This window comes from Triticum dicoccoides, chromosome 1B (assembly GCF_002162155.2).
Source record: "Triticum dicoccoides isolate Atlit2015 ecotype Zavitan chromosome 1B, WEW_v2.0, whole genome shotgun sequence".
NCBI lineage: Eukaryota > Viridiplantae > Streptophyta > Magnoliopsida > Poales > Poaceae > Triticum > Triticum dicoccoides.
This window is the reverse complement of record NC_041381.1, coordinates 403082957-403093089: the sequence shown is the minus strand read 5'-3', so window position 1 is coordinate 403093089 and position 10133 is coordinate 403082957.

The following is a 10133-nucleotide window of genomic DNA, read 5'->3' as shown; positions in this document are numbered from 1 at the left end:
GCTCCAAAGTCAGCTTGACAAGTTCAAAATGAAGGATGGTGAAGGTGTCGCTGAAATGTACTCTAGGCTTGCACTTATCACAAATGAGATTGCTGGCTTAGGGAGTGAAGAGATGACCGACAGATTCATCATCAAGAAGATTCTAAGAGCATTGGATGGAAAGTATGACACCGTGTGCACATTGATCCAAATGATGCCAAACTACAAAAATCTCAAGCCAATGGAAGTCATTAGAAGAATTGTTGCTCATGAGATGCCACTCAAGGATAAGGAGGAACTTCACAACAAGTCAAGTGGTGCTTACAAAGCCTCAAGTGAAGCCCCCACATCATCAAGTGAGAAACAAACCTTCAATGAAGAATTGAGCTTAATGGTGAAGAACTTCAAAAAATTCTACAAGAGTAGAAGCAAAGAAAGAAGCTCCAAGTCAAGGTCTTATCATGACAAAAGGTCTTCTAGTCGAGAGCGCAATTGCTACAATTGTGGGAGGCCTGGACACTACTCCAATGAGTGTACGGCACCCTACAAAAGAAGAGAAGATTCTCCAAAAAGAAGAAGCAAAAGAGAAGAATCACCACCAAGAGAGAGGAGGAGTAGAGATGATCGTTATGAATGAAGACCCTCACGGAGAAGCAAGGATTCGGAAAGGAAGGACAAGTCATCAAGGAGCTACACAAAACGAAGACATCAAGCTCATGTTGGTGAATGGGTATCTGGCTCCGACTCCGACAATCACGCCGAGAGAAGCTATCACCCCGACTCCGAACATACTCAAGATGAAGGTGTTGCCGGTCTAGCACTTGCGTTAACCAACTCCTACGACATATTTGATTCACCAAATGAAGGAATTGGAAGATGCTTCATGGCCAAAGGTCCAAAGGTAACACATCCTGAGTATGTTGATTTCAATAGTGATGAAGATGACTTGCTTGTGGATGATGATTTACTTGTTGACAACTCTAGTGATGAATACTATGATGAAACGTCAATTAATCATGCTAATCAAACGATTGACAATGATAAGGAGAAGATTGAGCTTCTAACTAAAGAACTAAACACTCTTAAGTTAGCTCATGAAACTATCTTCGAAAATCATCGAGAACTTTTAAGGGCTCATGAGAAGTTATGCTTTGAAAAGCTCAATCTTGAGCAAGAGCACGAGTTCTTAAAGGCAATCAATGATGATCTCCGTAAGAAAAGTTCTTCTTACATTGCCAAGCGTTTACTCTTATCTACTTGCATGCCTCAAGTCCAGTCTGGTAACAAGTACAAGAAAGATACTTCCTCTAGTAGTAACAATAATAATGTTAAATCCAATGTTGTTGCTTCTAGTAGTTCTCTTGATTCCACTAATGATTCTCTTAGCCAAGTTACACTTGAGCAAGAAAATAGCTTATTGAAGGGAAGTATAGAGAAAGGTGTTTACAAGAGCCTTGCCGGGAGTAAGCAATTCGAAGAAATTGTACGCAAGCAAGGAAGACACCGGAAGAATCAAGGTATTGGTTTTGAACGAAAGTTCAATGCCAATGGAGTTGAGTGGGAAGAAGATCAATACACCAAGACTAAGTTTGTTCCTAAACAAGAGAAGTATGATCCTACTTCCTTCAAGGGAACACAAGCTCAAGATGATCTTCCTCCACAAGACCACAAGAACAAAGGCAAGGATAAGCTTCAAGAAGATATTGATGCATTTGAAGAAGCACCTAAGGTCTCGGTCAAGTGGATTCCCAAGACTACGTCAAGTTCTACTTCATCAAGTAAAACTACAACTCCAAGGATTCCCATCAAGATGATGTGGATCCCGAAGAAGAAGAACTAGAGAGTTCTTGAGGGTGACTCCGCCAACATTCTTCACTCATATCTTTATGGCAAGGACAAGTGCAATCAACTTCCATATCTTGCACTAGTTCAAGGAGTCACAAACCCTCATGTTGGCAAGGCAAGGGACAAGGTAATCTAATGGTTTCATGGACATCATCTTGTGTGTGCATCACTCTATGTCTATGGATATTCTTGTTTGTTCCTTGTGGGACTAACCCATGTAGGCAAGTTGAAAGTGCAACTCACTCCAAAGGAAAGCTCCAAATGATCTACTTCAACATTGAGCATCCACATCTTCAACACCTACATGAAGTCGTCATCGACAAAACCCAAGGTTAGTTCATCCCTCTAAAGGGGGGATCTCACATCTAGGGGAGCTTAACTGGAAAAATTGAGTCAAAGCAACTCTAATGGTGTGAACACATAAATGCATTATGTAAAAGTGGTAACCCCACTTGAGCTTAAACGATGAGTATGACCTTTGATCAAATGTTCTCATTTGACTCCTAAGTCAATATACTCATATCAATTGTTTGATAGATGCTAGAATTGTTTGTGCATGCTTTGCCACATATTTCATTTGCCATTTTATTGTGTGAGCATGTTGGTGCATATTTTACTCATTCAAGGACATCCACTTGTTGTTTTGATTGTTTGGTTCATTCTTCTTTTGGCCAAGTGGATGGACAAGAATGCCTAAGAACCCTCTCTAGATATCTATGCTTTTCTCGTCTCAAACTCTATTCATGCTACATCACAAAATTTGATCAAGTCAGATTCGAACCACTCTATGTGAGGAGCACTCGGAGTCCCCGATTCGTCATAGATTTAAACTTCCAAAACCTCTTTGTGATTCTCGGTCTGACCGATTTCTCCATTTCGGTCCTACCGAGATCATTAAGTTGATCTGAGTTTTCAATCTCGGTGCAACCGATTTGAACTTTTCGGTCACACCGAGTTGCTCTAACTGAACACAGTTATGCATCTCGGTGCCACCGAGTTGTTCCACTCGGTCACACCGACAGGGTTGGGCTATATATAGACACGAGCGAAATTTTGGAAATTTCTCTGAAACCCTTCGCCAGCGCAATAGCTCGCTCTGCCATCGAAGGTCTCTGGATCGTCTCCTCATCGCCAGCCGCCTCCTGTCGCTGGTCTCCGCTACCGTCAATGGAATTCAACCCCACCGTGGCCGCCGTAGCGAGTTCATCGCCGCACAAGGGTATGGACTCGATCTTTGTGCTATCCACATCTGATTCCTAGCACATTGTACTCTTATTGATTCTTGCCATGATTGAAACAATCCTATCCAGCCAAAGTAGTCCATAGAGTAGATTAGGTTCAAATTTTTAGGGTTAGGTTTCCGCCGAAACCATCTCAAACCAACCGAGTTGAAAAACTCGGTCTCACCAATTTGGCATATGCCATTGCACTAGTGACTCTCGGTCTGACCGAGAATTACTAATCGGTGCGACCGATATTAGGATTCTGTGAAACCCTAGCAGTCTCGGTGTCACCGAACTGTGACTCGGTCCAACCGAGTTCATCAGTTTAGGTTCCAAAAACTGCTTCGGTATTGCCGAGTTTGAAAATCGGTTGATCCGAAATGCTTTCTGTGGAAAACTAAAACTGAATTTTTGAATCATTCTTTTGAAAAATCTCTGCATTTTGTGATGCTCATCCACTCTATCTCATCTATAACTCTTCACAGGGTCAGCAGTCAGATTTTGCAGCATGTCAGACCAAAGTGACAGTCAGAACAGGTCAGCATAGCAGATTCACATGAGTGAGGGCGCTAGTCCTTCCAGCACTTCAGATGAAGGGAGCAGAAGCACTCCTAGCAACCTGCCTAAGGCTGCTACCAGGCAAAGGAGAAAGAGAACCCCAGACTCAGAAGATGAGGATTACAAAGCTGAAGAAGATGAGGCTACTTCCAAGAAAGTGGTGCTCAAGAAGGAATATGGCTCAGCAAAGGATATAAATCCAGGCATGAAGATTAAAAGGCCTGCAGGAAGACAACCAATGTCCAAGGCCAGAGCATCAACTCAACTGCGTGAAAAGCCTGATCCCAAAGAGCCAGCTGCTGAAGGCAAGAACAGGAAGGAAAGGGTCAAGAAGACCATGGCCAGAGTTGTTGGGCAACCTTCCATGATGGAAGAGGAAGAGCTTACTACACCAGCACCAAAGGCACCAAAGCTTATGGGTGATGCTATTAAATCAGGGGCTGCAACATCTAAGCCCAAGGAAGCACCCAAAGCTGCCCCCAAGGCCAAGTCTACACCAAAGAGGAATACCAAGAGTATTCCAGCTGCTGAGAAGAACAAGGCCCCAGTGCCTGAGGTTGCTGAGGAGGAAGATGAAGAAGGACATGTTTTAAGGAAGCTCAAGCCTAAGATACCAGATCACAATGATGCCCATCCTGTGGCTAAGGACATGAACATCAGAAAAGACTCATGATTGAGGCTATGGAGGATGGCAGATCCATATGCCACAAGGAGAAGAACTGTTGTTGATTACAGGTTCCATACAAAGGAACAGCAGGACTTATATGAGACAATCTTATTGGACAATAAGCCCATAGTTTGTGATATGCGGTGGGTTGACTGGACCTACATGAAGGAAAATGAAGAGCACTATCCTGGAGTGCAAGACAACTTTGTTGCTTGTGGAGTTGCAGATTTTGTTGGGCAAAAGCTCACAAACTGGAATGATGAACTTATCATGCAATTCTACTCCACAACACATTTTTACCCAGATGGAAGAATTGTTTGGATGTCTGAAGGTACAAGGTACCAATCCACTGTTGAAGAATGGGCAAAACTGATAAATGCCCCAAAGGAAAATGACGATGATTTGGATGTATATGCCAAGAAGAAAATGGGACACAATACCATGGCACACATGTACAAGGAGATCCCAGACAAAGCCCTAGAGACTTTCTCTTTTGGATCAGTCCATTTTCTATTGTCAGGGCTGCCTACTATCAATTGGATTCTGAGGCACACTCTGCTGCCCAAGTCTGGTGACCACAACATGATCAGAGGGCATGCCATCAATATGTTGCTTTTATTTGATGTGCCACAAAAATTCAAAGTCATGATCCTTATAGTTGAAACCATTAAGAGGACTGCAACTAATCATAAGAGGAGCTGTGGTTATGCACCTCAGATTCAGGAATTGATCAACTCAAAGATGGGAACTGGCAAATATCTATTGGATAGGGAACACTTTCCACTCTATCCAGACTTTGAAGACAATGAGGTTGTCATGAATGAGGATGATCCATCATCAGTTCAAGCTCAAGAGAAGAAGGAGAAGGCAAGGAAGGAGAAGGCTGCCAAGATGCCAACTCAAGAGGAGGCATCTGAGTATTTCTTGAAAAACAAGCAGGAGCTGCTTGGTTACTTGATAGCATCATCACTGAGGATTGAGAAGGGGTTGGCCACCTTAACTCAAAACCAGGAGAGCTTGGAGAGAATCATGGAACAAAAATTCTATGATCTAGATGTCAAAGTAACTGAGATTCAGTCAGTTGCGGAGCAACTGCAGGATGACATGCAGGAGAGGAAGGGCAAGACAACCACAAATGTCTTTGCCAGAGTGCCTAGAGCTCAGAGGTCAGCTGCTGTGCCAGTGCCAGACACTAGAGCAACAACTTCAGCACCAGCTACTGCCCCTTCAGCCCCAGTGCAACCAGCTTCAGCATCAACTCCAGCACCCTCTACATCAACTGAAGCCTTCGTCCAAGGAGCCATCTCTACACAACCAACTGAAGATCAAGCCTGAGAGTCGATCTAGCACTATGCATTTTCTATGAACTTTTTGGTAACTTGTTGCCAAAGGGGGAGAAAAATGTATAGATCATAGGCTTCGAGAGAGTGTGTGTTGCTTTTGTTCTCTCTTGCTTTGTTGGTTTAATCTTGTTTGCTTTTTGATTGGTTGAGATACTATGCTTGTGAGACATTGATGATCATGTGTTTGATCATAAGTTACACTTATGCATGTTTGATGATATCATCCTATCTATCTATTGTGATCATTCACTTTGCTTGGTGATGAGTGCATGTATTCAATACTTATCATTTTGAGCGCTCCACCAAGTGTATGTGACATGGAAGAGTAATCCATGAGCCTAATTCCTTGTGCATTTGCAGTCCAAAGCAAATTTTAATCTATGCACAAATTTAGGGGGAGCTCTTGCTTATCACATACTTCTCAAAGCGACGATGTTTTTATTCTTATTATCATTTGTCGAAGCTTTGATCTATATGTTGTCATCAATTACCAAAAAGGGGGAGATTGAAAGTGCAACTATCCCTAGGTGGTTTTGGTAATTCATAACAACATATAGCTCTTTGAGCTAATGCTATTCCAAGACAATTATTTCAAGAAAGCTCAATGAATGGCATGGCATGGATGATGAAAGTGGATCCCTCAAAATACTAAGGACAAAGGATTGGCTCAAGCTCAAAGGCTCAAGACTCTTCATTTTATATTTTAGTGATCCAAGATCACATTGAGTCTATAGGAAAAGCCAATACTATCAAGGAGGGATGAGGTGTTGCTTAATGAGCCTCTTGCTTCATGTGCTTTGCGATATGCTCCAAAACTCTCAGCTACTTTCCCACATCCACAAATGACCTAAACCCAAAGCCAAAATCGGTCACACCGATTCTTCCAATCCGGCGCCACTGATTCCAAAAGTCATAGCCACTGCCACAAACCCTAAGCAAATCGGTCCTACCGATAGGGATCTCGGTCTCACCGAGATGGGATTGTAATCTCTCTGTTTCCCTCTGTAACGTTTCGGTCTAACCGAAGTGAGCGATCGGTCCCACCGAGATTGCAATGTAAACTCTCTGTTTCCCTTTTGTAACATTTCGGTCTCACCGAAAAGAGCAAATCGGTCCCACCGAGTTTACCTGACCAACTCTCTGGATAGCTTATTACCAAAATTGGTTTCACCGAGTTTGTGTAATCGGTCCTACCGAGATTACATTATGCCCTAACCCTAACCGAATCGGTCTCACCGAGTTGCATGTCGGTCCCACCGAAAATCACTAACGGTCACTAGGTTTACTAAATCGGTCCGACCAAGTCTGTTGAATCGGTCACACCGAGTTTGGTAAATTGTGTGTAACGGTTAGATTTTGTGTGGAGGCTATATATACCCCTCCACCTCCTCTTCATTCGTGGAGAGAGCCATCAGACTAAACCTACACTTCCAACTTACCATTTTTGAGAGAGAACCACCTACTCATGTGTTGAGGCCAAGATATTCCATTCCTACCATATGAATCTTGATCTCTAGCCTTCCCCAAGTTGCTTTCCACTCAAACCCTCTTTCCACCAGATCCAAATCCCATGAGAGAGAGTTGAGTGTTGGTGAGACTATCATTTGAAGCACAAGAGCAAGGAGTTCATCATCAACACACCATTTGTTACTTCTTGGAGAGTGGTGTCTCCTAGATTGGCTAGGTGTCACCTGGGAGCCTCCGACAAGATTGTGGAGTTGAACCAAGGAGTTTGTAAGGGCAAGGACATCGCCTACTTCGTGAAGATCTACCGCTAGTGAGGCAAGTCCTTCGTGGGCGACGGCCATGGTGGGATAGACAAGGTTGCTTCTTCGTGGACCCTTCTTGGGTGGAGCCCTCCGTGGACTCGTGCAACCGTTACCCTTCGTGGGTTGAAGTCTCCATCAACGTGGATGTACGATAGCACCACCTATCGGAACCACGGCAAAAAACATTCGTGTCTCCAATTGCGTTTGAATCCTCCAAAACCTTCCCTTTACTTTCTTGCAAGTTGCATCCTTTAATTTCCGCTGCCTATATACTCTTTGCATGCTTGCTTGAATTGTGTGATGATTGCTTGACTTGTCCTAAGATAGCTAAAATCTGCCAAACTCTAAAATTGGGAAAAGGTTAAGTTTTTAATTGGTCAAGTAGTCTAATCACCCCCCCTCTAGACATACTTCAAGGTCCTACAATATGGCAAAGATAGTCACAATCCAAACAGCCCCTAAATTGGAGCAAGTTGCACCGAACCCACCAAAAAAAACTATTCCACCCAAGAGGCGCTAACTGGAGATAGTTCTCACTGGGATCACTGAAACATCACTTTTCTCTCTCCATCAAGTGCATTTATTATCAATCTAACCCTGTCACCCAAACACCTCTTTGTCTACAGTTAGTTCAGGGTTAGTCATGAGTTAGTCTAACCTCTAGCTAAGTTAGAGTATCAAACAGGAGCAGTATAGGACATGCAAGTTGCTCAAAGCATACAGTCAAATTCATACGTGAAAGGATTTTTTCTTTTTGAAAACAGAACATGAAAGGAATTTTTTTTAGAATGCTCTTGGCATGTCGCTAACATGTGATGAGTTAACCGACCTCAATAGACGGCAAAAATGCCAGCCCGCCGCACTTTGAGAGAGACGAGGAGGGAGAAGCGATACAGGTTGCTGGATTATTAGAGATAGGTGTCTCACGGAAGCCAAGAAATATGGCGATTGCGTGGGTTAGGCTGGTTGTAATGGCAATTATCATATACTAGTATCATGCATATGGTACTAGTGTATGATACTACATCTATAGTGCATATTATCATATGTTAGTATCATAGATGACTTTATTTATTAGCATGCATGACACATAGTAGCACAACATTTAATATGATACGGTATCATGATATGATACCCTACCCTCTTTTTCTTCATTTAATACTATGCCACCTCATCAAATTTTCCTAGTTGGCATGCATGATACTACCTATGATACTCCCATTATGACCAACCTTAGCCATGTACTAGTATGATGTAACTACACTCGGTTGTCGTGTTTCATTCTCTTCCAGTCCACTGTGGAGATGACTGGTTGATTTTATATTGCTGAATAATATTAAATATTATGAGTGCAGATGCTCCACCACAAGGTTCCTTGCTCCTTCTCGGTCGTCGGGAATCTATTATCTTCCACTCTATTTTTTTTACGCGAGCATTGTTCATCGTTTTTCCAACACGCAAGACATCTAGCATCAAGGTGCACATGTTATGCAGGGGTCGTTCCCTATATATGAAGAACACATGGGACTGGAACTACGAGAAGGACATGTACCCAGGAGTGGACGTACGAACCTGAGTAATGTAGCGCAGTAAGTGAAGTACAAAGGCACAAATGGTATGAACGTGCGTGGCATATAGGGTGTGTTTGGTTGCGTTCTCGTCTCAGCATAGTTGTTCCCTCTTCATGCATGCTCAACTCAACACCCCTCTTCATGCATGCTCTCTTCATGCATGCTTCTAGTGTATTTGTGCTAAACTAGTGTGGACTCATGCACCCTCCATACACTCTACCAAACACCCAAAAGTGGGTCGAGAAGGGAACTCTTGGGCGGCATTTATCTCTTACTACGTACTACCACTAAATGTTGTATGTGCAATGCACGGTGATGTTATGGAGTACGTGCCTAAGTACTCTACTACTACTATATTAGTTGGAGGCACATATTAACTTTTATATTTTTTTATGTGTATGCCCCGAGACCTTCCAACTAGACATGTCTTTCTCTCCAGGTCACACTTTGTATCATTCATACCACTAAGTACTACTACGTGTGGTCTCCGACCCAGAAGTGGAAGAAGTGGAGATGCTCTACCACGCTATTTTTTGCGCTGGGCTCTACCACGCTGTTCATGTCCCACTCCTTTTGCTGACGTGTGGGACATCCAACACGTGCCGTGTTTGGCACTCTTCGTTATAAGAGTTGAAACACTAGCATTCATCAGAAATAAAAATAATTATAAATCAACAGTGATACTATTTTTTAGAACCAATCAGTAGTGATACTATACCACGTGGTTTCCTTGCTCCTCGATATCGGAAAGAATACTTCCGTTCGCCAACATGTGGGACGTCGACCATCCTGGTCCACTTGCCATGCACGCAGAACTCTAAGGGAGAGTCACCCCGGTCATCGCGCCGCAGTAACAATGAATAATGAGCCGTGAAATCACAGGCCCACTTCCCACTTTGAAGTTGCTCGGACGAAGGAACCATCATGACTTCGTTGAATTCCGCTTCTTGAAGAAAACTACTGTACCAGCAGTACTGCTAGCTACAGTAGTTACTCCAACAGAGGCCTCCTTTCATTCATAGGATAGGAATTTTATAGGAATATGAAAATCATAGGAAGTGAGATGACATGCATCTCAATTCCTATAGAGAAAGAGATGCCATTTGATGCATAGGATAGGAATTTTTCCATTTAGTCTAGGCTAATGTACTGGTAATTTGCTCTAAAAACTACAATAG